Consider the following 25,353-nt stretch of genomic DNA (forward strand, 5'->3'; position numbering starts at 1 on the left):
AATTTATTGTGTGTAATTAATTTGCTTAAATAAATGCACTGTTTCTTCCGAGGCTACTAGCTTGTAAAACTTAAAAAAAAAAAAAAAATATCGGAGTGGCTTATAAAATAGCACAGTGAGAAGTGACAGTAAATTTTCCTGCAGTCTCAGATATTCTACTGTTCTGATGCCTGTTTGTGGAAGTGTGCATCAGCTTCACAAGATGACTGCACTGTGATCAGATTCCTATTTTGAGTTATTTGTGCAAATCCAAAAACTGTTTTCTGTTCCTAAATGCTAAGTTGAAAGTATTTGTCACATGAACTCCCTACTTTATAGCTATTATAATATATGATGCTTAAAATGAATATGGCCATCAAGCTACCTAGATTATGTACCCAAAATTTAATTTGCATCATTTTTGAAGAGAAAGTTTAAATAACATCCTCCACTATCTTACGTAAATAATGTTCAAATTCCCTATTTATGGCTGGCAAAACACAGGGTTTCATATGTGTTTTAAATAGTCAAAGACTTGAGAATCATTCATCCACTTCCCTGTTTCTAGTTCATAGAATATATGTACTTTAATTTAGTGCTTTGGAGTAATGCGGATTAAGGATTTTGAAGAGCTGACTTCCTTCCCGTGTCTCATCAGCCCTGTAGCTGAACCCTTACAATCCCTCTCTTCATTATTCTAAGCCGTTATCGGATTCTAATCTCTTCTGTTGCCACAGCTGTTGGAGAATTTGTTTTTCAATTGTAATTACAAATATGCCACGCACTTCCTATAAATGTTTATAAATGAAGGTAAGGCAAGCAGAACTCTAATGTTTATAGATCCTTAGATTAATCTATTATTGGAAAATTATAGTGTCAGTAGTTACAGAGGAGAATTAGATGTAGTCATGCTCAACAGTGTTGCTCAACTGATACTAAGTGGAAAATAAAAACAGAAAAGTGAGCAATTCCTTAAGAGTGGGTGTGTTTTGATATAATTAACCACGGTGAATCAAGTGGCTACCATACTTCTACTACTACTTCCTAAAAAAGATGGGCCTAGAGAAAACACTTCGGTGTCTCCTTCACCTTTTAAAAATCATCCAAGTATAATGTTATAGAGGAAAATTCCTAAACATTTGTGTTGAATTTGATGTGCCAAGTGGGAATGTGATTAACATCACCTGTGTGCTTAAGACATAGGCATCAATTTAACCCTGTAGAAATGAAAGAGGATGTCACATTTTGGAGAACAATAACAAAATGGAAAAGTCTAGTCATATAGAATCCTTAAATGTTTCATTTGTTGGGGCTGGAGAGATGGCTCAGTGGTTATGGGCACTGACTGCTCTTCCAAAGGATATGAGTTAGATTCACGAAACCCACTTGGGGGCTCAAACTCATCTGTAAGACAGGTTTCTGGGATCCAACACCATCATCTGGTCCCTGAAGGCTCTAGACACGCACAGATGCACAGATATGCATGTAAGTACAGCATCCATACACATGAAATAATAAAAAGAAAGTTACATTTGCCAACTTTTAAGTTCCACAGATCTTATTTCTTTGTGGTTTTCATTTTATCAACATTTGACTTTCTACGATGTGGTGTGACTTGCTAATGTTAGAAATACATGGCAGTGTTTTCCATTAGAAAATTATTGAGTTCAATACTTACATTAATTGTCAAAGGTGCTGCATATAAACAGAGTCCTATTTCTTTTCTACATATTTGAAACTCTGGAGAGCACTTGTTCTCGGCTGCAAGCTCTCTGAAGTACAAAGATGATGAGGGATGGTATGGGGTGGGCTTGTTTTGGAGAAAACAGATGTCTCCATGTGTATGTGGTTCCCTGTTTTCCATGAGAACACACTGACTGTGGCAGATGGCATTCAGAATATGAGGTCAAAATATTTTTTAATGACTGGTACAAGGGAACTTTTGAGAATTTATCAGATGAGCAAATTAATTTATCAATAAAAACTTGAGAATTTTCTCTTTCATAGCTGATATGTTTAGAAATGAATAAGGAGCTCATGCCACTGAGCTTTTAGAAGTCCTAAGGATAAATGTCTATATACACACACATTGCAGTTCTGATTTGAATGTGTCTCTGTTTTTAATGTGTGCTCTATTTACTGAACTTTGTTTTCCTGTGCCAACTCATTCAAATCCAACCCTGAACATATCTAAGTGGTTGTGTCCTAGGAAGCATTGTGAGAAATCAGACTTTATTCCAGACCCATAGAAAGTGTGTGTGTATATTTGAGGCTTGGGTGGAAGAGATAACAGATGGTGATCAAGGTCAGCCAGAAAAGCCAAGAAAGGTAATGAGAGAATTACTAACTTGGTGAAATTGTACTCTAATGGCTCTTTGGATTCCCAAAGAACTGGTGGCATGTTAGCACTAATGTCGCTGGCATGCACCCTTCATGCAGCACACAGCTGTTTTCAGTACCTTGAAGCTTTGTGTTACACTGGAACGATCCTAAAGCAGTAGCTACTACAAACCAACCAATGAATCCTGGGGTTCTATACCACCCATGGCTGTTGGTACACACCAAAGTGGGCTACTGGACACCAGTTACCAAGAAAGAGCAAATCTGAGCAGTTGTCATTTTCCCTGTTGGATTAAATGACAGAATGTGTTTTTGCATGCCTGCTTACAAACACTGAAAGTGAAAGGGCCTGTGTGGCCTGTGTCTGGTTCTCAGGACAGCCTCAGCCACTACACCTCCTGCTGTAGCACTGTCCATCAGTAAATAATTGATGCAGGGATGAAATCTTCCCTCATTCTCCATCAAAATAAAGTATATCCACTAATGGATAGATCTTCTCCACAAAATATCTGTGACATAGACACAGGTAGTCACCTGGGACTGGTCAAGTTTATCCAAGTCTTTAGGCTTTGTGAAGTGTAAATTACCAACAAAGAGGGGTCAGTCAGTATTTAAATAAGAACTAATGCTATGGCTGTGTTCTATGAACCTCTAGAACAAGACAGATGTGATGAAGTTAGATCAGGAGTTTCCAGGGATGGCAGACAGGCAAGGAGGGAATCAACAGAAGCCATCCTAAAGTCATGGACAGCAATAATGCCAGAAAGTAACAGTGATGAGTGGAATTGGCGAGGTCATTTACACATTGCATTTTTATCCCTACAAACATAAGCATTCTCCAATATCCTTCACAGTGTGTAGCTCCTCTTGGGTGACTTTTGACCATGTTTGAAGGAAACATAGGTGGAGAGAAAGACAGTGCAGCACGTTTGATAAATGAAGTCAACATAGCCTGAGAGTCAGAGACAACGCAAGTAGTAAAGACTTCACACAAAAGGACAGACATTTCATCCAAAAGGAGACACCCCATAGAAATAGTTGTTGTCTTGTAAGAATGAAACCTCATGTTGCCAGATTGTGAGATTTTTCAAGAAATGCCACAATATGAATTATGTGAATCTCTAGATCTTTAAATGTTGGCTCATTGGGGGAAAAAAAACACAACACCGCAAAACACACAGATAAAACAAAACACGCTTGCAGGCTGGGCTTGGCAGTTGGGCCACCAGTTTGCAACCTGTGACAGAGAAGCCGAGATCTGCATTATGTATTGGAAAGGCTGCAGATGAGCAGTAGGGCTGGAGCGGAGAATCCCCTGGGAGAAATCTGTGAAGAGCTTGGAGAGGGAGTTTGGGTCCAGATTGTGGATTATCTTAAATGTCATCCTCTTCTACCCATTTTGGAGAAGAAAATGTTTTCAGTTTGCAGTACACTTTTTTCTGCTTTGAAACAGAAACCCAGCCTGCCAGCAAGCCTTCTGTAAGCCCTGTCTGTGCCAAGACAAGGAAGGGTTAAGCCCTAGGAGGACCTATTCCTTTGCTCTAGGATCCAACCACTATAGATCCTGCCGTCCTTGTCTCCATGGTTGGAATATTAGGCTTTGTGTGCGTGTGTGTGTGTGTGTGTGTGTGTGTGTGTGTGTGTGTGTGTGTGTGTGTGTCTGTGTAGGTCAAAGGCAACCTAGATGTTGTTCTTCAAATACCACTATTTTTTTATCTTAATTTTAATTTTTGGTGGGAGTTCTGTCATTAGCTTGAGACCGCCTCCAAGTAGGCTAGGCTGACTAGATAATGAACACCAGAACACCTGTGTTCACCACCCACCTCTCTTTGCCAGGACAAGCAAGCTGTATCAAACCTAGCTTTTAAAAATGGATTCTGGGTATTGAGAGCAGGTCCTTGCGCTTGTAAAGCAAGCACATCTTACCAACAGAATTTATCCTTAGTCCCCCACCCCCAGTACTAGTCTCTTCCCTCCCTTAATACTACCTCTCACTTGCAGGGAACTCCAATAGAAAATTGACAGTCAATTAATATTATTATTACTGTCACAAGTATTCTTCTGATTTTGCTAGCATTAGAATGTTGTCTGAATCCCAATGCTGAATTCTCTAAGAAGGAAAAATCAAAAGTAAAGAGGCCAGTGCATTCCTGTGGGCACACTGCTTCTCATTTGTTTGTGCTGAGTGAATTTGGCTCCTTAGAGACGTCCTCTGGTCACGTTTCTATCATTTGTTGGTTGTGTGACTTCGAGTGAAGCCATGTCCCTTCATGGCTCTTTGCCCTCACCTGGTGCCTGCATGTATTAACATGGTGATGTTGATGACAATGTAGTCATCATGGTCATTGTCAGTGACACTTTATGGCAGATACTATACTCATCAGGATGGTTTTTATGTAGGTTTTAGAATCAAATTTGGGACCAAAGTTCACTTCCCCAGCTATGCCGCATGGTTGATTTATTCCTCTTTCTTTTGTTGTTGGTTTTGCTCTTGGACAATTTCACAAATAAACACACACACATATACAGATATGTGTGTGTGAGAATTACAGATTAACTATACATATACATATATAGTAAATTTTAGTTTTTTTGCTTCCCTATTCACTTCTCTCACACCTCTCCCTTCCACTTAAACCGTTTGTCCTAACAAGTTGTCCTCCCACTGCCGTGTTTTCTTTTTAAGTGTGGCCCACTGAGCTTAATAAGAGTGGGTTTAACTTTAACACAGTTGCTGAAACAGCAGCTCTGGGGTATTTGTGAAGATGGAATGAACAAAACCATGGAGCGGGCTTTCTGCAGGCTTGGGCGCAGAGTGAGCAGCATACAGGGTAGAGCATAGGTGCCAGTAGGTCCTGAAGATGATGCCTGCTTTCCTACAGCTACTCTCTGACTTGGGTAAGAATGACTCAGACTGTCTTAGGCCTTCTGCTGTTGACCTCAAGGGCTGCTTTTAATTTATAAATGACTACTAACAACATTGTTTGACTCGATGAGTTACCCTGTCAATGGTGAGAGGAGAGTTGAAATACGACTTCTGGTTTGGCCCAGAGGGACCAGGGAAGCGACAGCCTGTGATGTCTCATCAAGCAACACACAGTAGCAGGGGAGTATGAAAGGTCCCTGGGGTGATCCCCAAGTCACTTAAGAAAGAGGGTAAAGTCTGTGATGCATTTTAGATATGTGTATAGAAACGATGAGAAGATTCTTGACATTTCAAGGGTATGAAGTTTATCTTTAGCACTTATCTAGATACACTTAGTGATATCACATAGAAAAGAATCTGTTGTGAAGACAGCATTTTACATCTATTCTGTTCATTAAGAAAAGAGAAAACAAATGGTTGTTTCGTCTACATTACTGCTGATGACCTAAAGGTATATTATTTACATTGTAATATTTAGAGATCCCAGGAAATATTATGGGAATTTTGCACTTGAACTGTATAGCATATTTTAAATGCACTGGCTAGGAAAACTTTGTGCCTCAATTTAATAATATATATGAAATATAATAGTATAGCTCGTATAATAAATGCCAAACCAAAAGTAATAATAATAGGCTCTACTCAACTAAGAATAACACCATCTGATTATTTTATGCTGTTTCCCCTATTTTAATCTTACGCATTTATTCATTGCTTTAAATTGTGAGATAGGGTCTTGCTGTGTAACCGAGAGTGTCTAGGCTATTTCTGGCTTCCACCTTCCCAAGCCTTTGATTCCAGGCTCATGCCACCCCCATTTGTTTGTTTCTTTTTAAAATATATGATGCATATATATCCTTTCATATATTAGTTAGCTCAATATATTTCTTAACATTTTGCTGAAAAGGCAACTCTTAGACATTTGTCTGTGAAATGTTAGTTGGCTCCAGCGTAAAGTAGTCTCTTGTGTCTTTCAGCTCTCATGTCTTCGGGAAGCTTTTGTTTATTAAGCATGGGAGCCCAACCAATGGCGTAAGCTTGGGCAGAATTAAAGAAGCCTTAACCAAGTGGTAACTAGAGAAGAATACTGACGGTGTAGGGATATTTAACTCTATTAATTCTGGAGATGTGTAAGGAGCTGTGTTTTCAGTGAAAACTCAAAAACCAGGCATGTAGGGCATGATCCGTGTGGCATTGCCTTAACCTCATCATTTCCAAGGCAGTATTCTTGGTCACTCTCTGGTGCTGTGACAACTTACTGAAACTGTTTTATTTATGGACAGTAGGGATTTATTGTTTACAGTTATGGAGACTGAGGAGTTCAAGACCAAGATTCTTGTAGGTTCGGTGTCTGTGAGAGGGCTAGCCTCTGCTTCTAAGATAACACTGTGAAAGCTGTGTTGACTGGGGAAGGCAGAGGGTGGGAATACAAAGAGACTCTTAGCTAGTTCTTTCCAGTGTAGACCTTGTGGTGTAATCAGCACCTAATTTCCCTCCTCTTGGTGCTGTTTTATAAGGAGGTTAAGCATCATGAATTTCAGTGACTTCACCAACATTCAAATTGTAGTAGTTAGTGTTCTCAGACTGAAGGAGCAAAGCAACCTCTTTGCCCCATTCTCCTGACTTCCCACCCTGTCTCACCCTCCCCGCTTTGGTCACCAGTACTAGAAGTCTAAGTATCTTCTTTATACCAGCTTCATTTGTCACAGCTCCTGTCTAATCAGTCATCCAGCTATCTGATTTTCCTTCCATGGAGTGAGTTTCTGGTACCTAAAGCTCCCTTTCATTCTCACTGCCAGTTTCCTCATCTGGGCTCTGAGCATCCTTCATCTTGATGACTGCAGAATATCGTCCACCTGGGCTTCCTGCCACTGCCTTTCATCTCTCCAATCCATTTTTGTAGATTGCTTCAGAGAATATTCGTCCTCACACCTTGATACGATCATGTCACTCCCCTCATGAACTCCAGTGGCCCGCCTTTACAGGATGAATCCCAAACTCCTTAGCATGACAGTTGATGGCCACACCTCATGCTCTGACTAAGGACCATCTCACTCCATTTCCCAGTGTTTTTGGGTGGTCTATTTTAAGAGTACAAAATCCTTTAGAAATCATACAAGTTAGGTGCTTTATTTTCAAGTGGGACAAAACTTGAAATTTAAAAATGTACCCGTGTGCAATCTTGCCCCATCTCTGCCTGTCTCTATATCTGTCTCTATCTCTTTTATATTGAGTCTCACTGTGTAGCTCTGGCTAGCCCAGAATTCATGATGGCTGGCCTGGAACTTACATAGATCCACTTTCTTCTGCCTCAGACTCTGCCTCCTGAGTGTGGTAATAAAGGCATCCACCACCACACCCTACCGGTGTCTACTTTTCATTATTCTCACACTTGATCTCAGAAACCATCCTGACATAGAGCTTCATTCCCATTTCTGGGTGACAGTCCTCGGCACTTTTCAACACCATCTCAGCCACTCCCTCATCATTTTGTCTTCTTCCAGTTGGGTTGAACATACAGGACTTGCTAACAAACTGGCCTTTAGTCTCCACCCTGTAACCATGTGAACCTTCTCCACACTCGCTGTTATACATACCTATGGTGTCTCGGTTAACTCGATAGGCAGTTCACTGACCACTGAAAGCTTCTCTGAGCTCCAGATCTGTAAACCTTACAGATTATCATCCAAACAGGGCTACTTCAGAAGTGGGCACTGAGCGGAGGCCAGACACTGCTGAAAAGAGCCAGAAGAATGCACCAGCAGACACCAATGGTCATCTTATAACCATTAAACTATGTGACGTGTTCTCTGGGTATCTCAAAGGCTCCAGAAATGAATGTTTTCTAAATTGATAACACTTTCAGAAAATGTGTTCTCCTGCTATGCCCAAACTCTGAGGACAGCATCACTGTCCATCAGATTACCAGGATGGAAGCCGTGCAGGTGTCTGTGGTCCTTTTCTTTGCCTTGTTCCCTACATCTAGTTTGATTTTGCTTCTAGTACCTCTCCAAATCAGAGATTTCTTTTATCTCTACTCATGCCAGTTCAATCTAGGCATGCAGGGCAACTGGACTCAACTCCCACTATGACTTCCTAATGGATTTATGGGCAGTCCTCATTCGTCCCTCTCTGACTTCCCTCTCAGTCTGAATGATCTTCTGAAAATGCTAGTGAATCTTTTTGTTCCTAGTTTAAAATCAACTCATAGTAGAGGAAAACTTACCGCATCTTTTCTTTCTACTTGGTTGTAATGTCCATAAAGCTCAAGACCTTGTTTATTTCATTTCCCTTCATTTAACCAAGAACATAACGTAGTAAGTATCTCATACATAATTGCTGTCTATTGATTGTGTGAGCCAGTGAATGGAGGACTCCGGGTTCCCAGAGTTCACTTCTGAGAATGACTTTGAGACTCTGCGTCCTCCCTCACGCCCCTACCCAGAAAACTTTAAGCTTTTTTGAGTGTATTGACTAAGGCTTTCCATTATTTATTAATTTTGTTGTGTCATTTGGAAAGTGAGATATCCCGTTTATCATATTGTTTATTTGATATCTTCAATCATACCTACCCTTTACAGTTGCATAGAGAACTCTCAAAAAGGACCAGTGCTAGAATCTTACTTCAAATGAATGAATTCAGATTTTCTAAGACTGAACGTTGGTCACAAAGTGGGGGCTGTGAAATGTCTTCCTAGTTTCTAAGACAATCATAGGTGAGAGACCACTGGTTTCAATCTAATCATTGCTCCAGCCCCATATCAAACACCCTGTCCTCCAGGGAAATATCAGGATCCTTCATTTTTCCTTCGCATTTAGTAGCATGTAGTGAAGTGATTATCTGATCAATACTTATTTCATTATTTTAGGATGGCTGTGCTCTTAGATCCATTAGGGCTGAGCTTGGGCATCACATTAGAAACTTGCTGAGGACCGAAAAGTTCCTTTATAATGACTTCCTTTGATTTGACCTGTGTCCATTTGTCACTTTTCAAATACTTATGGAGATAAGCAAATTCAGTATTTAGAAATGAACTTTTGATTGGTGGCTGCCTGAATGGTTTGACAGCCAACACGTTTCTCATCTATTACGTTTTGTTACTGATGTATTAGTGAACTATCTTGAGTAGGTGTTCTGCCCAGTGCCCAGTCTTTAGCCAGGAAAGAGGTAAACATGTATCTTACACTACTCGGAAAATCAACTTTCCCAGTATCTGTAGAATCTTAAACAATGCTTCTAAACTTCCCTGCATTCCTTTGGTTACTATTCTTCCAGTTTCCAATGTGCAACAGACTGAGGAAATCTAAAATGAACACTGTTGAGCTGTCTTTGGGGACTGGGCAGGTATGGATGTAAAACACAGTGTCTGAAGTGTTTGTGTATGCTTAGTGGCTGTGTTTACTACATGGTCCCCTTGGTTTAGGGTGGTCTCTTTCTAAGTCTGTTTCCCTTAAGGCTAGTCAAATGGCAGGTTTGAAAATTATTTCTTTTTTTTCCCCCTGAGGCAAGGTTTCTCTGTATTGTTTTTGGAGCCTGTCCTGAAACTCCCTCTGTAGACCAGACTGGCCTTGAACTCACAGATCAGCCTGCCTCTGCCTCCTGAGTGCTGGGATTAAAGGCATGTGCCACCAATGCCTGGCTGAAAATTATTTCTTTAGGCATGTTTGGTACTTTCCTTAGGGAACAAGAGAGGAAGATGGGATCATTCTCTATGAGGATTGTATCTAGGAGGATAGGGCTTAGTTACTCAGAGATGAACCAAGGAGGATGCCTCTATGTGGGGAGACCTCTTTGCTGCTGCCATGACACAGGAACTTGACACTTCAGAGCCACAACTGTAAAGCCCAGAAGAATCTTAGTATTTCCTTTTAGTGGCCTCATCAACTAAAGTAGATTTTGGCATCATTTTTACAGTTGTCAGAATTTTTTTTTTTGTGGCAGATCCTCCCAAACCACAAAACATTTAGCAGAAAAAAATGGCCACAGTGTGGTACCAATATTTTGAGTAGTCTTATGATAAACTTGGAAATTTGTTTCTTACCAAAATCCTGCTGGCCCTAAAAACATCCAGATGTTTTGCTTGTACATAATTATTTACTGTAATTGTTATTATCAAGTTTCTTTAAGACTTGAAGCAGCAGGAAGTAAAAGAGAAAAAGCAGGCTGCATTTAGAACTTTAACCAAATTTGTTTTGTGGGTGATACTTTGTGTTGAAATTAAAAGGGGCTTCTTATTGAAGTGAGCTTCCAGTAAGATGGGCTTGATCAAATAGAGGTTTAGTGTATGCTGTGTAGGAGGGAACCCCGAAGAGCTAAGTGTCCTTCAAGTTCAGGACTTCTGTAAAACCAGTAAGGTAACAACATCTCACTATGTAATACTTGCCGGGCTCAAGCTGACTGACTACAATGGCTGGCATTTTCCCTGTTCTCACACTTACAAAAATAAAATCAGAAAGCACGAGAGGAAGCAAAAAGACATCTGGTAGCACAAAATGAAGACATTTATCGAAAGGATGCCTTTTTCCCTCTTAAAAGCTGCAAAATGTTCATGGCATCCCATCTTGTTTCAAAGTATAAATTTCACCTAATCAGTTAAAAAAATGTGAAAAGATGACAGAGGATTGAAGACAATATTTTTCTCATATTAAATATCAGCCTATCTTTATCTTCCTGCTGTGTCATGCTTCAATGCATGTGTTACGCTAACTCATGATCTAGAATCCTTAATTAAAAGGACATTTTTGCATTACTAGAATACCTTAAAGAATGGCAATGATGCATGAGGCAAAACGGATTTGGGTGCAGACTTGTGTCTTTCAAAGTCTTGACTTATACTGTCTTTTGCAGAACACCACTTGCTTAATGATAGTTCTTACATTCAATTTTGATGTCATTTTAATTATATTTAGTATTAAAGACAAGCTTGAACTTCTGCTCATGCTGTTATACCTCTCAGTTACATAGAGCTGTGTGAGTTTCATAGAATAAGAAACAAAAAGGACTACTAGACTTAAAAGCCAGACGTGGAATTAATCATGACATCTTATGGAGCTCTTTCGGCATCTACAAATGTCTCATGGATGTGTTGCTGTGACTTAACATGACAAAGGCAGTTGTCACATCTGTAAACTCATTGTGCCATGTGAAGATATGTAACGTGTATCTTCCAGGTGTCACACCAAGTATCAGCTTGAAAAATGTACTCAACTTTTGGAGATTTGCCTTGAATTGGATTCAAGTTGCTATCCCTCTTATCACTACTAATGAGTCAGCCCATTTTATCCTTTCTTACTGATACCAACCGTTTTTCATTTATAAGCCTTGGCAATAAAAAAAAAACTTATATAATTACTATATTTGCCCAAGTTTTAGAACATTGCTTTCTATGTATAAGTTTAAAAATCATTCGGTTATGACTATCAAATTAAAAGGCCCAGTTATTTGGAGAAAGGCAGGTAGAATATATATACATTGATATAATGTGTATGCATTATATATATATTTCTACACAGTGACACACACTTTGTATTAATGAACCATTTCCAAAGTGCTGTATATCAGACTACTATTAATCAGTGGATCTTGAAAATTAATGAGATTAGCTCATAAATCAAATGGTTTTGAAGCCTCTCACCTGGTTAGTTATAGTTAGATTGGTTAATTCTGTTCTCTTTAATACAGTAACTGGGTACAAAGACACCAGCACAGGGCTTTAGAGGGGCCAGATGATCCCACCGTCACCACCCAGCTTTTACTATAAAAGTACTTTCATACTCTAATGGGAGAGATAGCAGAATTTCCCCCCAAATTCAAGCTAAAAAAAATCTGTGCCCTTAGTAAAAGACAGACAGACAGACAGAGACAGAGAGAGAGAAAGAGAGAGAGAAAGAGAGAGAGAGACAGAGGGATTGAGAGAGAGTCTCTTGTGGCAGGTTGAAATCTTCTGAAGAGAAAAATATATAATTTACTACCATGTAAGAAATTAATGAAGCTATAAATGAGGGACTTCTGAGAGGAGACTTTATTTTCCATTTCTTATCAGGAAGTACTGCACATTTGAACTCTTTCTTAGGCTTCACCAAAACGGAATTTTTAGTAATAATGAAACATGTATGACTCCTGGCCATTTTGTTTACCTGATACCTATTGTGAGAGATCTCTGTGGACTGCAGAACTTCTGGCATAATTTACACTGGATTTTGTTAGCAGCAGAAGACCCCTGTCTGCATTGGGGGGTTAAGAATATCCAGTCTCTTAAAGCTGACATACCTAACATGTAGCTATGTCAGCTACAGCTGTTTCTCAACATCAGTAACAAAATTATAGACAGGTTTTGAAGCTTCTGTGGTAGGAATGAATACATATGAGGATTCAACTTGCTGACAGTGTTTATGTAATTTAATCTTACCATCTGGTAGAAAGTAAACATTTTTTTATAAAATTAAAGTTTATAAAGTGAATCACTTACACTTTCCAATTGTTGCGAATGACAAATTTACGAGTCGTTTCAGTGGGGACTAAATGGAGATTCTGCCTGTATTTTCGAACGAAACACTGGAATGCAACTGATGTTGCTGTTTAATCGACAGTGGTTTCTTAAACAGAAAACAAGGCGGCACTTTCATCTCGGATGCAGTGCCCGTCTTTCATGCATTCCCTAAAGACAGCATGCATATTTTTTTTTATTTCTTTCTGTTTTTCTGCAAAGAGACCAAGACTCAGAAATGTTATATGTCACTTACCTCCAGATAAGTGATGTCACAAGTAACGCAATCTGCACTGAAAATATACGCTGTCTTCATTGCATTCTACATGTTTTCTGTAACACAGTGTTCTCAACATAACACAGACTTAGCTGTTATGTGAGTTATTGTGGCAGAATCCAGTGTTTTCATTTTGCAAAAAGCACCTTTCTGTCTCTGAAGTTGGCAAATTAGCAGATTTGTGAAGCTGACAAATTGTTCTGCAAACCCTGCCAAGTTCAAACTTTATAAATCTGACCTAGACGATTTATTTGAAATAAATGTACAGGCTGTTGTGTTTATAGCTCTGCCCTGTGTTAAATTGAAAGTCTATGTTCTATGTTGATGTAATAAAATTTAATTAGTTGTAAGTCAGGTTTTGGTTTAGTAGTAATTAGTTTAGTGTATAATTATTACTTCTAATAGCAATCTGAAATCTACAAGCATTTTGATCTTTTTCAAGTTAAGAAAAAGAAAAAGAAACACCACTGTTAGACTTACAACAGAAATAGCAGTACTGAAATCCCATCAGTTAATTTCATTAGGCAAATTGTGGTACATATTAAGAGACAAAGTAAAATTTCATTAGTGATATACTATGTCCTGTTGATAGGACACCAGCTTTTAAAGTGAATTTCTTTTTTTGAAATATTTATTTGTTTTTATGTTGTCGGCATTTGTGTTTTTCTTGCATGTATGTCTGTGTGAGGGTGTCAGATTCCCAGAAACTGGAGCTGCCATTCGGATGCTGAGTCTTGACCAGGGTCCTCTGGAGTAGCAGTCAGTGCTCTCAAAGGCTTGTGCCATCTCTTCATCCCCGAAAGTGCATTTCTAATGAGGCTGTGTAAAGTGTGCTATCTGTAATTTGACATGATGATGCTATATATTGTTTTCCATGTAAAAGCTGTAGTTGAATGACCAGCATTATCACAAGCTTTACAAGTCATGAGACTATAGAAATACTGCAGGAACAAACTAGTAATGAATTCAGCAAGTATTAATACAGCAATATTGTATTAATTAATTAATTAATTAATTAATTCAGTATTAATACAGCAATACTGTAGTAGCAACCTGTAGTAAAGACTGTAGGGATACTGTAGTAATAAACTGTAGTAATGAATGTGATAAAACTACATTCAATTCAATGAGTTCTGACTCAATTGAAGGGGACCCTATGCAAGCTCCCCTAGCTCTCCTTTATTCCAAATGTCTTATGTTTTGCTTGCTTCTGTGAAAAGTAGCTGTCACTGATGAAGCACTTGTACACAGATATCCTGTTCCACTCAGTCTACAACAGCTTTGAAATAGTATGTTTATGAATTAAGTAATATCTTCATGAGTTACTGTCACAGTGATACTCAACTGGTCTATCAGAATCCAGGACAAATTTGAAAAACCAGAGAGCCTTTCCCTGCTTCTTCCAGTTAGTTCTCTTCCTGACCAGAAACTCATCTTTCCTTGTTGCATAAAATTATGTCTCATTTATAATTTTAAAAATATTTTAGCAGCTTTGTCATCCCTCCCCAACCCCCAAATTTTATTGTCATTTTTAACTTAAAGTTTATGATCTGGACAGATTGGCTGAAATCCACAATAAAATTCCAGACCATGTGTGTGTTTTCTATACCAAAGATTATATATGTCATCCTTTGGCTGTTTTGCTTTAGAACATTTTTTAAAGAAAAATGAAAAGTTCAATAAAGAATGTGGAGTGTAGAAAGCATGGTCTCACTAAGAGCAGCTGAGCCTGTATCACAAGGCTATTATTAAACAGTTTAAAATACAAATTTTATAGCTAAATAACTGATTTTATAAGCTGAGCTTAAGTTTACAACCAACATATAGAAAATATTTAAATTTTATACTTCTTGATAATATTTTACCCCTTTATTCTCCTTTATTAGTAAAGGGCCTGTTTTGACTTCAAAAGAGGTCTTCTGTTATGAACGTTTCCATTTGGCAAGGAGAAAGAAGTGATTTGACATAAAATATTCATGAACTGACATAATTAAAAATATTAACCAAGACATCTCAATTGGCCTTTATAGTATAAGATTATAAATATTTATTTAGATCTTTGTGAAATGTCTTTTGTGTTCTGCATATGTTTTTGGTTTGGAGATTTTTTTTTTTTTAATACAGAGGCTAGCCTTTCAGGTTACATTTATTAACATGTGTTAATCCGGTGTTCACATTCAATATTTATTTGTTCAAGAGGTGTGAACTGCAGACCTAGTGGGTGCAAGACATGAGACAGTGGGAGATGAAAAGATTGCAGAGTGGATGTTCCAACCACTGCCATGTTGGCAGTCTTCAAAGTGGCATATGACATGCCTGTTAAAGTTAGCAATACCAAATAACATAATTAGCTGCCAAATGAGAGAGATTTAATAAAAGATGAGGTTGGCTTGTTGCTTTAGGCAATTTCTGAGACAGTTCCCATCCGTCCTTAGTTTTGTTCTCAATCTTACACAAATTTAACTTTCATCATCTCCATGGCTGCAAAAAGATTTTGTTAATCAAATGCACCAAATATTGTTTAATCAATTAATATAATTTCATGTATTATATTTCAGGCTATCCCTCTGCCCTAAGTGTTTCTCCTGGTTATATTTGTGCACTGACAAGGCATGTAGAAAGCTGAGAAACTACAGTTAAAGTTCTGGGGGAACACAGTGTGGGTTTGCATGTCTACCATGCTGGAACTGTAAATGGTGGCTGAGCCAAGAGGACGAAGGAGTCAAAGACAGCCTGGGCTATACAGCAGGAAATTTTGGAAAACAAAAGCAGAGAAGGGTCTGGAGAGGTAGCCCAGTGGCTAAAGTGCTCATTGCACAAGTAAGAGCACCTGAGTGTGGTTCTGCAGCATCCACATAAGCAAAGCCATTGCAGTGAAGTACAGGAGACGGCAGGCAGACCCAAGGTCCTCCCTGACCTTACAGTTTACCCAAATCAGGGAGCTCCCAAGTCTAGCAAGAGACTCTGTCTTTAAAAAAAGAAAAAGGTGGATCATGATCGAAAGAAGACACTTGAAGTCAGTCTCTGGTTTCCACAGGCACAAGCGTGGGCAGGCTCAGCTGGATACTTGAGGACATGCATACATATAACACACACATAACAAAGAAAAAAATAGCCACTGGTTCAATTAAAAAAAAAATCTTTTTTCAGGGCTGGAAATATGGCCCAGGGGATAAAAGCATATACTGCTCTTGCAGAGGACCTGGCTTCAAGTCCCAGTATCCAGGTTGGATGGCTTGAAACCACCTGTAACTCCAGCTCTGGGGGAATCTGACGCCCTCTTCTGGCCTCTGTGGTCACTGCATGTATATGCCTATGCCACCGTCTCCCCATGAGATAAATAATAAATCTTAAAAACATTATTCATAAGTTCATTCATTAGTGATTCAGTCCTATGATATACAAAAGCTATGTTACAATAAATACAAGAAATATTGGGGGTGGGCTACACTCAGAAACAGGGTGGTAAAGTAAATAAAATTAGACTTAAAGCAATAACTGTAATATTCTGGTGAAATTTTTTACCCAATTCATGCTAGAACCTAGAGACTTCTTACTGTAAAGTAATACTATGAAGTGGAAATGCCCACTGTGGAGTAAATTTAATAATTCTTTCCTGCATGCAAACATTAATAAACATGAACAGTTGAGGAAACTTGGTAACCACGTGCGCATGAATAAAAAGAAGAGTAAATAGGAAGTGTCTAAAGAAAACGGCTGAAATTTTTGTCCTGAATTCTGAGAATAAATGTTTTTATAAAAAGCTATTTTATATTCCCAGCGTGACTCTCTTAATAAATTTTCATGTTTCTATCAAATGAAAATGAAGAATGACACGAAGTTTTAAAATATTCATATATTCATTTAGTCAACAAATGTTTTTTTTTATGTGCCACACACCTAAGGATCCAGCACCTAAGAAACTGCTCTTGGACATACATTTCTCTCTGAAGACAGACCCGCTCTTTCTCTCGTGCATATGAGATGTCTGTGGGATAGCAGAGTGGAATCTGGTAGGATTTGAAGTTCATGCCCAAAGTTTGGTGCAATACATCAGAAGTTTTTGATGATATGCATTTAGAAGTCTTGGTTAAACCCAGGGAAGTTTCAGAAGACATGAAAGAAGGACCTACAGACAAAAATTTTGCAGGAAGCTTTCAATTAGGAAGCAATGTAAGCCTGAGAAACCAGTATTGAGAGTGGGAGTCATGTTTATGGATGTTGGGAAAAATGAAGACAGTCACACCCAAAGTCATTAACCCAAGTGACCAGAAGGTTTTGAACTAGGATGACTGATACAGAATGTGGGGAATAAAGTTTGTATGAACACTTTTGGGTTTGAGTAGAAGGGAGCTGCCATCTGCCTGTTGACCCAAGAATACAGTAGTTGAAAAAATGGGTCATTGAGTATGTAAAATTTTTAGAAATCACTTATAAAGCATATTATTACTCTAACAACAACAGAACGCCAGAAAAGGCTCCAGGATAATAATAATAATAGTGTGTGGTTAAGGATCAAGAACAATTTTTCCTTAACTGTGCTAAAGTTTTAATGAGGACATTTGTGGTGACTTTCGGTTGGCTTTAGGGTTGTTTCTTTGCTAGCACCCTATACACTTCGTTATTTTATTTTTGAGAGTATGACATAAACACACCCTTTCTTCCTTCCCTCTCCTCCCTCCATGCCATCTCATATACCTCTACTTGCTCTTTTCCAAATGCATGGCCTCTTGTTGGGGAGACTTTATGGGCATAGCCTCTGACAGTGCTAGGAGAAACATAGATTTTTTCTTATTTTAATGAAAAGCTCTGGAGTCACCTATTCTGTAACCTGTAACACACCATTCAAAAACCAGAACTTACACAAACCTGATAACTAGACACTGCCTTTCCAGAAATGAAATTAACTCATGCCTGGTGAGCTGTTGACCCTGATGATGAAATTGTGCTGACTCCAGGAATTTTTGTGATTCTACAAAGTAAATTTAGACACCAGGAGTAGTCTGTATGAAAGTATGAATTGTGTCCTAAATTGATAGATTCATAAAAATTAAAATAAAATATACTATATACTATACTATAAAATATACTATATATACATATATAGTATTAACTGGGAACCGATTCCTTTTTTTTTCTTATTTTCTCCATGTTTGGGGAGGAATTCTTTGAAGATAAATGTAGGTTATATGTAGGTTATAGTATCCCATGTCCAGGAGACAACAGCTGGGTCCTGCTCAGCTTAATCGTCCTGTCCCTGGTTTGAGGGAAGTGTGTGTATTAAGAAATAGTAGGTAGAAAAATTATTGATACTAAAGAAAAGACAGAGACACAGGACAGAGTTGGGAGGGCACTCCAGTGAATGCTGGGAAAAAAGCACCAAGTTTATTCCACACAGTCCTTATATAACCCAATCAAAAGGGGAGAAAGCAAAAAGACTTCCTTACCAAGAACAAACAAACATAATTACCTTCTCAATACCCAAAACATCAAATAACCACACCCTACACTAAACTACCTTGTTGGTAAGGTAAAACAACCATTAGTTACTCCTTAGGCCAAATATTCTATTTTCAAGGCAAAACACAATAGCCACACCTTAGGCTAAAAATTCTGTTGTTTAATCTTGAAAGGGCAATAGTGGGTTTGAACTTTGTGACCTTAAGTCAAGATGAAGCAGAGCCTTTTCTGTGAACCCCAACAGCAGGCTGTGTGTTATGACCAGGAAACAAAAGCCCCGGAGACTACTCACTTCCATTTCAAATCTAGAACTTGCACTCTTCCTATGATTCTCACTACCCAGGAATTCATGTACAAAAAAAAAAAAAAAGTCCCTCAGTGGGAATTCAGTCTCCCTGTCTCTGTCTCCTCTCTATCTCTCTCTCCCCCATTCACATTTTAACATGAAACTGGAATCCCTTAAGTTCATGTTACCCAGAAGAAACACAATATCACAGTTGGTCAAGCATTTGGAAGCCTCACCAGGGAGAGGAATGTAGTAGACTAGTTATTGGGAAATCAGGAAAATAATTGAAACCGGAGAACTCTGGTCCATTAATCTGGAGGTTCCTTGTATGGCCAATGAGCTTTGATATCCAATTTAGTGAAAGATGCTCATTTCACTTTCCAGAGCAGGAAAATTAATTGGCAGCTATAATTTAAATTTGGTTTCCTTTTAATTGAAAGAATGTCTAAAGGGAAAGGGAAATTTTTCTTTCCACTCATTTACATGTTTTAAAATCTCTTTTTAAAAAAGTTTTTGTTATTCCAAGTACTGACATTTTCATTATTTCAATTGGGATGTTTAGTTGATTACACACCATCACTAAGACGGAGAAAGAAAGTCTGTAAAGGCAGGAAGAACTGGCCTGGGTCAGCATTGGAGGAATTGCACTTTAAGGCAGCTCATGTGATCATAATACATTTTATATTTTTCTGTTAGAAATTTTGTCAGTGATTCCTCACAACCCACTATTTCTTGTTTCTGTTTGTTTTAAAGAATTTCAGTGGTAGATGGTCAGCTCTGGTGCTGTATTGAAAGCCTCTTTATGCACTTGAAGCAAGGGTAGGTTTCACCTTTATTACCTCAGGTCTTAGTTCAGCCCTTTTTTTTTTTTTTTTAAAGTCTATGTGCTAGTAAATGCAGAAGTATTTTTAAATGCTGTGTGTGTGTGTGTGTGTGTGAGAGAGAGAGAGAGAGAGAGAGAGAGAGAGAGAGAGAGAGAGAGAGAATTATTCCATTGCATAATTTTAAATTCAATTCCCAAACCCCGAAGGGTTCTTGCAGGTCCACCACCAGAACAAAGAGGCAGGCCCATAGGCGTGTGGCCTATTTAAAATATCTGAAAATAACTTCACGATGACCCCCCTCCTTTGTCTTCTGCTGAGACACTGACAACACAGGAAAACATCCAGCTGTTTGAGTGTGAGCCTCTCCTCTGGTAAGAAGATAGACGGGGCTGGAAAGTGGTGTCCCTTAAGAACGATTGCTTCTCTAGATAGGTCAGGGTCTCTAGTCTTCGAGGCAGTATAGAAGGAACCAGTGTCATTGATTTGCTGAGATCTGAAGTGGGAAAGCCAGTTACTATTTTTTCGTTTTTTAATTTTGTTTTTTTGTGTGTATTTCGAAACAGGGTTTCTCTGTGTAGCTTTGTAGACCAGGCTGTCCTTGAACTCTCAAGTACTGGGATTAAAGGCATGTACCACCACTGCCCAGCTTACTATTCTTTTTTTTCTCTTCTTCTTCTTTTTTTTTTTTTTTTTTTTTTTTTTTTTTTTTGGTTTTTCGAGAGACAGGGTTGCTCTGTGTAGCCTTGGCTGTCCTGGAACTCACTCTGTAGACTACGCTAGCCTTGAACTCACAGAGATCTGCCTGCTTCTGCCTCCTGAGTGCTAGGATTAAAGGCGTGCACAACCACTGCCCTGCACAGCCTTCTCTCTCTCTCTCTCCTTTCTCTCTCTCTCTCTCTCTCTCTCTCTCTCTCTCTCTCTCTCTCTCTCTCTCCATTTTTTAGTTTAAATTAGAAACAAGGTTGTTTTACATGTCAATCCCAGTTCCCTCTACTGGACAGATATCCCTTACCAAAATTGAATCAAGAACAGCCTTTTCTTTTCTTAAAAAGAGTCTTATGCCCCCTGAGCTGATCATAAGTTCAGACTTCGCTGAGCATGGCCCTGAACTCCTGGTCATCCTTCTTCTGCCTTCTAAATGGCGTGAATGTAAACAAGCACTCCCAATGCTGGGGATGGAACTCAGGGCAATCCTGAACATTAGGTAAGCACTTACCCCAAATGAGTGCTGAATCCCCAGCTGTTCAGCACCTTTCAAAGAAGCTTATCAGTTTGCAGTTTGCTTTTCGCTTTTGCACATCATATGCCTTTTAGACACTGAGCATTTTGGGGGGATCTGAGAGAAGGGTCTTCATTACACAGATGTAACGAATTGCTACATCACACCCTCACCCGCCTTTTGCTATGGCAGACATGACTCATTTGCTCAAAATTAACTTATTGATTGTTAATTAATAATGTTAATAGTTTAATTTGGGGTTGGGTTTAGTTATAGTGAATCATGTTTTATTTGGTGAGTTACATCTTTAAGAAATGTATGCGGTAAATATAGTTTCCTAAACTCACAGCCTCTCTATCCATCCAAGACATGCTTAGTAGAGGGTGTAGTTTAAGGTAAGTATGTGATTAATAGTTCTAGGAGGATGAATAAATAGTTATATAATTGGCACACCCGAGAGACAGTATACTATAGTACTTAAAAGTGTGGGCTTCAATAAAAATGCATTTTTAAAAATTTTGTCTTCAATGGTAGCTCTGTCATCTCCTGTTTTATGGGTTGTGAGGTACATTCTCTTTTTGGGCTTCAGGGTCATTGCTTTCAAAATGGATACGATGGGACTTACATCACAGGTTTGTAGTGTGTCTCAAAGTTTATTTGCATGAGGCTGGAGGTGTAACTCATTTGTAAAAGTGAAGGTCCTTGGAGGAGGGCTTGTCTATCACTAAAGCCCTGGCTTTAATCCCCAGTACTTTGTAAAACTAGGTGTGATGACACATGCCTGTAATCCAAGCACTTAGAAGGTAGCTGCAGTAGAATCAGGAGTTCAAGGTTATCTCTAACTACACATGAAGTTTGAAGCAGGCCTGGGCTATGTGAGACCATGTATTTAAAAACTGGGAGGCAGTGCCAGGGAGGAAGGAGTTAATAGGGGTTACCCTTAACCCTTAAAGGTAAAAATGCTGGTAAGCTTTCATTACTTTTAATATTGTTTAAACGTATACTATTTAACATATTTTCTTGGGCTCTTCTCTCAAAAATACCTGAATTGGTTCTGGTTGTTGAAAGTTTTACAATTTAACAGTTAAAGACAACAATCAAATGGTTCCGAGAGCATGTAAGCACTTAATCCATGGGCAAAACATACATACTTTTGTTTGATGATTTATTTATTTTGGTACTTCTTTTTCTTGCTGTAGAGATCTTCAGAAAATGCTCATGTATGTGTTTTATGAATTGCAGACTGTGTGAGACTTCCTAATAAATATAGCTACCCCATAGGTAGGAGCTACATTTTATAATTACTTCATCCTACAAGGCATAGCTTCACATGTAATATGTAATACAAATCAACTATTAAATAAACACAGAGTTGATTCTCTCATCCATAACATACATAGCTCAAACTGCTATGTCTTTAATAATCCCAAATGTCTCTAAAATTTGTGGCAACTGAGAATATCCAGATAACCAAGTTTTATTCTTTGAGATAGATGTCATCAATTTCTACTGCCTCACCAAAAATTATGTGGGCCAGAAATAGGCCTTCCCTTATAAATTTTACAGCCAGTTCCTTCGAGGCCAGGGAGAGATCATTACCTTCAAAAGCTGTTGGTCTCTGTGGCTTCTATAGTGATCCAAACAGTGTGGCAATAGCCACGCCCATGGACCAGTACAATAGAATTAAAGGAATGTGGGCCCACAAATATCATATTAACCCTTCCTGAAACCCACATGCTGTGTGTTCAAGAAATCTCTTGTATTCATCTAATTTCTGATAACACATACGTGTTTCTTTTCTAAATATAATAGCAGTTTTATTAACTGCAGAATGTTTTAGTGAAACATTTTGTAAAAAGATTAAATTTATCATTTCTTCAAAAATAATAAAACAACTTATGATCACTTTCCTATAGTGTCCTTAGGCTTCCAACTTTCTCCACACATTTATGACTATGTATTTGTCCTAAGAAAAAGTAAGTCTTATATGATCTTTTGTTTTTCCTAGTTAGTCTTCTTATGTTAGTGGGATTCTAGTTCTTTACCTATGCAGACATGCAGATTTTCAATGCTAAGTATTTCATCCCAAAAGTCAATATTGGTGTGAATGAAATGTATTTTAAAGGAGTAAAACAAGCTTTTCAACCTTTATAGCACTTTAATTCTCAAGTCCCTGCTAGCTGGGGAACTTTTAGTGTCTTCAAGGTAAGAATTTTTCTATTAAGTCACTGAAATAAAGTTAAAAAATTGCTGAGCCAAACACCTAATTCACGTATTCAAACTAGATTTAATTTCAAAATGCTCTTGAGGACCCCTTTCCGCTTATCCCCTTGGGGGTCTTTCAAAGACCAGGTGTCTGGGATTGTCCCCAGCCTTCACTGAAGCACCCCAGGCTCTGGATTAATGTGTGAGAGGGGCCTTTTATTTTACAATGCTTATTTACATAATGCCTGTTCATTTAACCTCACTTGGAATGTGTGGCTAAGATGAACCCACACCCAAGTAGGTCTGCAGTGCATAGCCTTGTCTTTCTGTTGAATTGATTCCCAAATATCCTTCAAATTACATGGGCGGTGGGATACTGTAGAGGCATTTCTTCATTCAAACACCTCATCCTTAAGGGCAACTGAAGGATATGTGTTGTGTTATTATAATAGACAATAGGACAGAAACATTTTAAATCAATATATTTTATTAATCATTCCAGGAGCACAAATCATACTGTGATAACTTTTGTAACCTAATAGCAAAGTATCTTACAAATGTCAATATCATCTCTGATCTGAAACTGTCTTTTCTGTCTTTCATGGAATATATTCATTCACGTAATCCACTGATTCAGCTTCCCAGTTCACAAGGCGTCTTTCTTCATGGATGTATGAATGAAATAACTTCTCCCATGTGCCTTTTGTTTGCTAAATATTCTTTAGTTTAATGCAGCAAGTCAAATGTAATATTAGAAACAAGATGCTGCTTTGATTTTAGACATTTAGAATTTTGAATGTATTTGTGTGTTAGTCAAGAAATCCCAATCTCTGGTATTTCTTCAGATTACACTTTTAATTTTATTCCCGTGCTCTTTCCTCATGAGGGTATAAAGCTTTGTTATGAGCAAGAATGAACTTGGCTATGTCACAGCTTGACTGAAGTTTTATTTAAGAATTTGTAGATGGACAGTCCTCAGTCATCACTGTTGTATGCATTCAAGAAATCTGAATAAAATGTACATACTTTCTGTGTGCAGATAATTCCAGGAAGCATTTTCTTCTTAAAATAAGTGGGCTGTCAATCAGGAAAGTTGAGCTTTGAAAAGCTTGCTTCCATTTTTAGTTTCTTAATGCTTGTTTTCCCCTGGTTTCTATCCAGTGACTTGGAGATGTTGATGTTGCTATTTAGTTAAGTATTTATGGAGGATGACAGTTGCACCCATGTGTCTGTGTACTAGCCTCCTAAGACTAGAGTTCCTGTGACATTTATCAGCTGTCATACTTTACTTATTGGTTTAGAAGTCCTACTTTGACAACTTTCTCAAAGGTATGCAAACTTCATTTGCAACATCTCTTGATGCTGCATGTTAATAGAACCCAACTGCTACTTCAAGTCTGAATCAGTTTCATAGCAAAGCCAGTCTATCTGGACCGGCTCTTTCTAATTCCAATATAAGTACATATGCAAAAATATAAATTATAAAAACATATAAATATATTAACAGCTCAAATATTTTATGGTTCTTGATAATAGGCATTTTCCCTAAGGATTTTAATGGGATCTCTATTTCCTAAGTAAGATTTAACTTTGCTTTCTTTTCCTGTATTAGAACATCATTGTTCTTCCCCCTAACAAATCACATCAGTTCAACAAGATCCCCTCCCTCCCTTTCTCCCTCTCTCTCCCCCTCCTCTCCTTCTTTCTCTCCCCATTCTCTTCCCTCCTTCCCCTCTCTCCCTCTTCCTCCCTCGCCTCCCCTTCCTTCCTTCTCCTTCCCCCTCTTTTTCTCCCCCTCCCTTCCCCTCGATGCAACCCCTTCCTTCCTCCTCCCTCCATCCCCCTCCCTTCCTCTTCTCTGACTCGTTTTATTGCTCCTTTCTTCTTTCTTGTCATCTAAAACTCCAGTGATCCTTTTTTCCTGTCACCTAAATCCCAGAGATTTTTTTTATGAATTTTAAAATTTGTTGTAATGAACCTAGTTTTCTCTGACCCAAAAGACATATGAGTCTCTTTGGGATGCTAGAACTCAAAGACAGCAGACAAACACAGCAACAAAACACTGCAAACATAAAGTGTGTAGGACTGTCTCATTTCTATCTTTATTCTTTGCCTGAGTCTTGAACCCAACAGTATGAAATTTTAAAAACTCCAAATCCTGCTACAACTTCTAAGCTAACATTTTTAAGAGGCATTTGACTGTGTCTGGATGTGAAAAAGAATGTTCTCCCAGATCTTCTGGGGCCCTCCTCTGAGAGTCTTTATTTCTCCTTTGTGGTAGTCACCAGGCTCAACTTTTTAACAAAGCAAGCATCAGAGAGGAGATCAAAACCAAGCCTCTGATATCTGA

The 25,353-nt window shown here is 38.4% G+C and overlaps 1 protein-coding gene across 1 annotated transcript in view; it reads left to right on the plus strand.

The window, feature by feature from the left end:
- The window catches only part of Tenm3 (teneurin transmembrane protein 3), a 590,659-nt gene that overhangs the window by 4,033 nt on the left and 561,273 nt on the right, over window positions 1-25,353 (plus strand). The gene's annotated exons all lie outside the window — the stretch shown is intronic.

The sequence above is a fragment of the Cricetulus griseus genome (genome assembly GCF_003668045.3).
Source record: "Cricetulus griseus strain 17A/GY chromosome 1 unlocalized genomic scaffold, alternate assembly CriGri-PICRH-1.0 chr1_1, whole genome shotgun sequence".
NCBI lineage: Eukaryota > Metazoa > Chordata > Mammalia > Rodentia > Cricetidae > Cricetulus > Cricetulus griseus.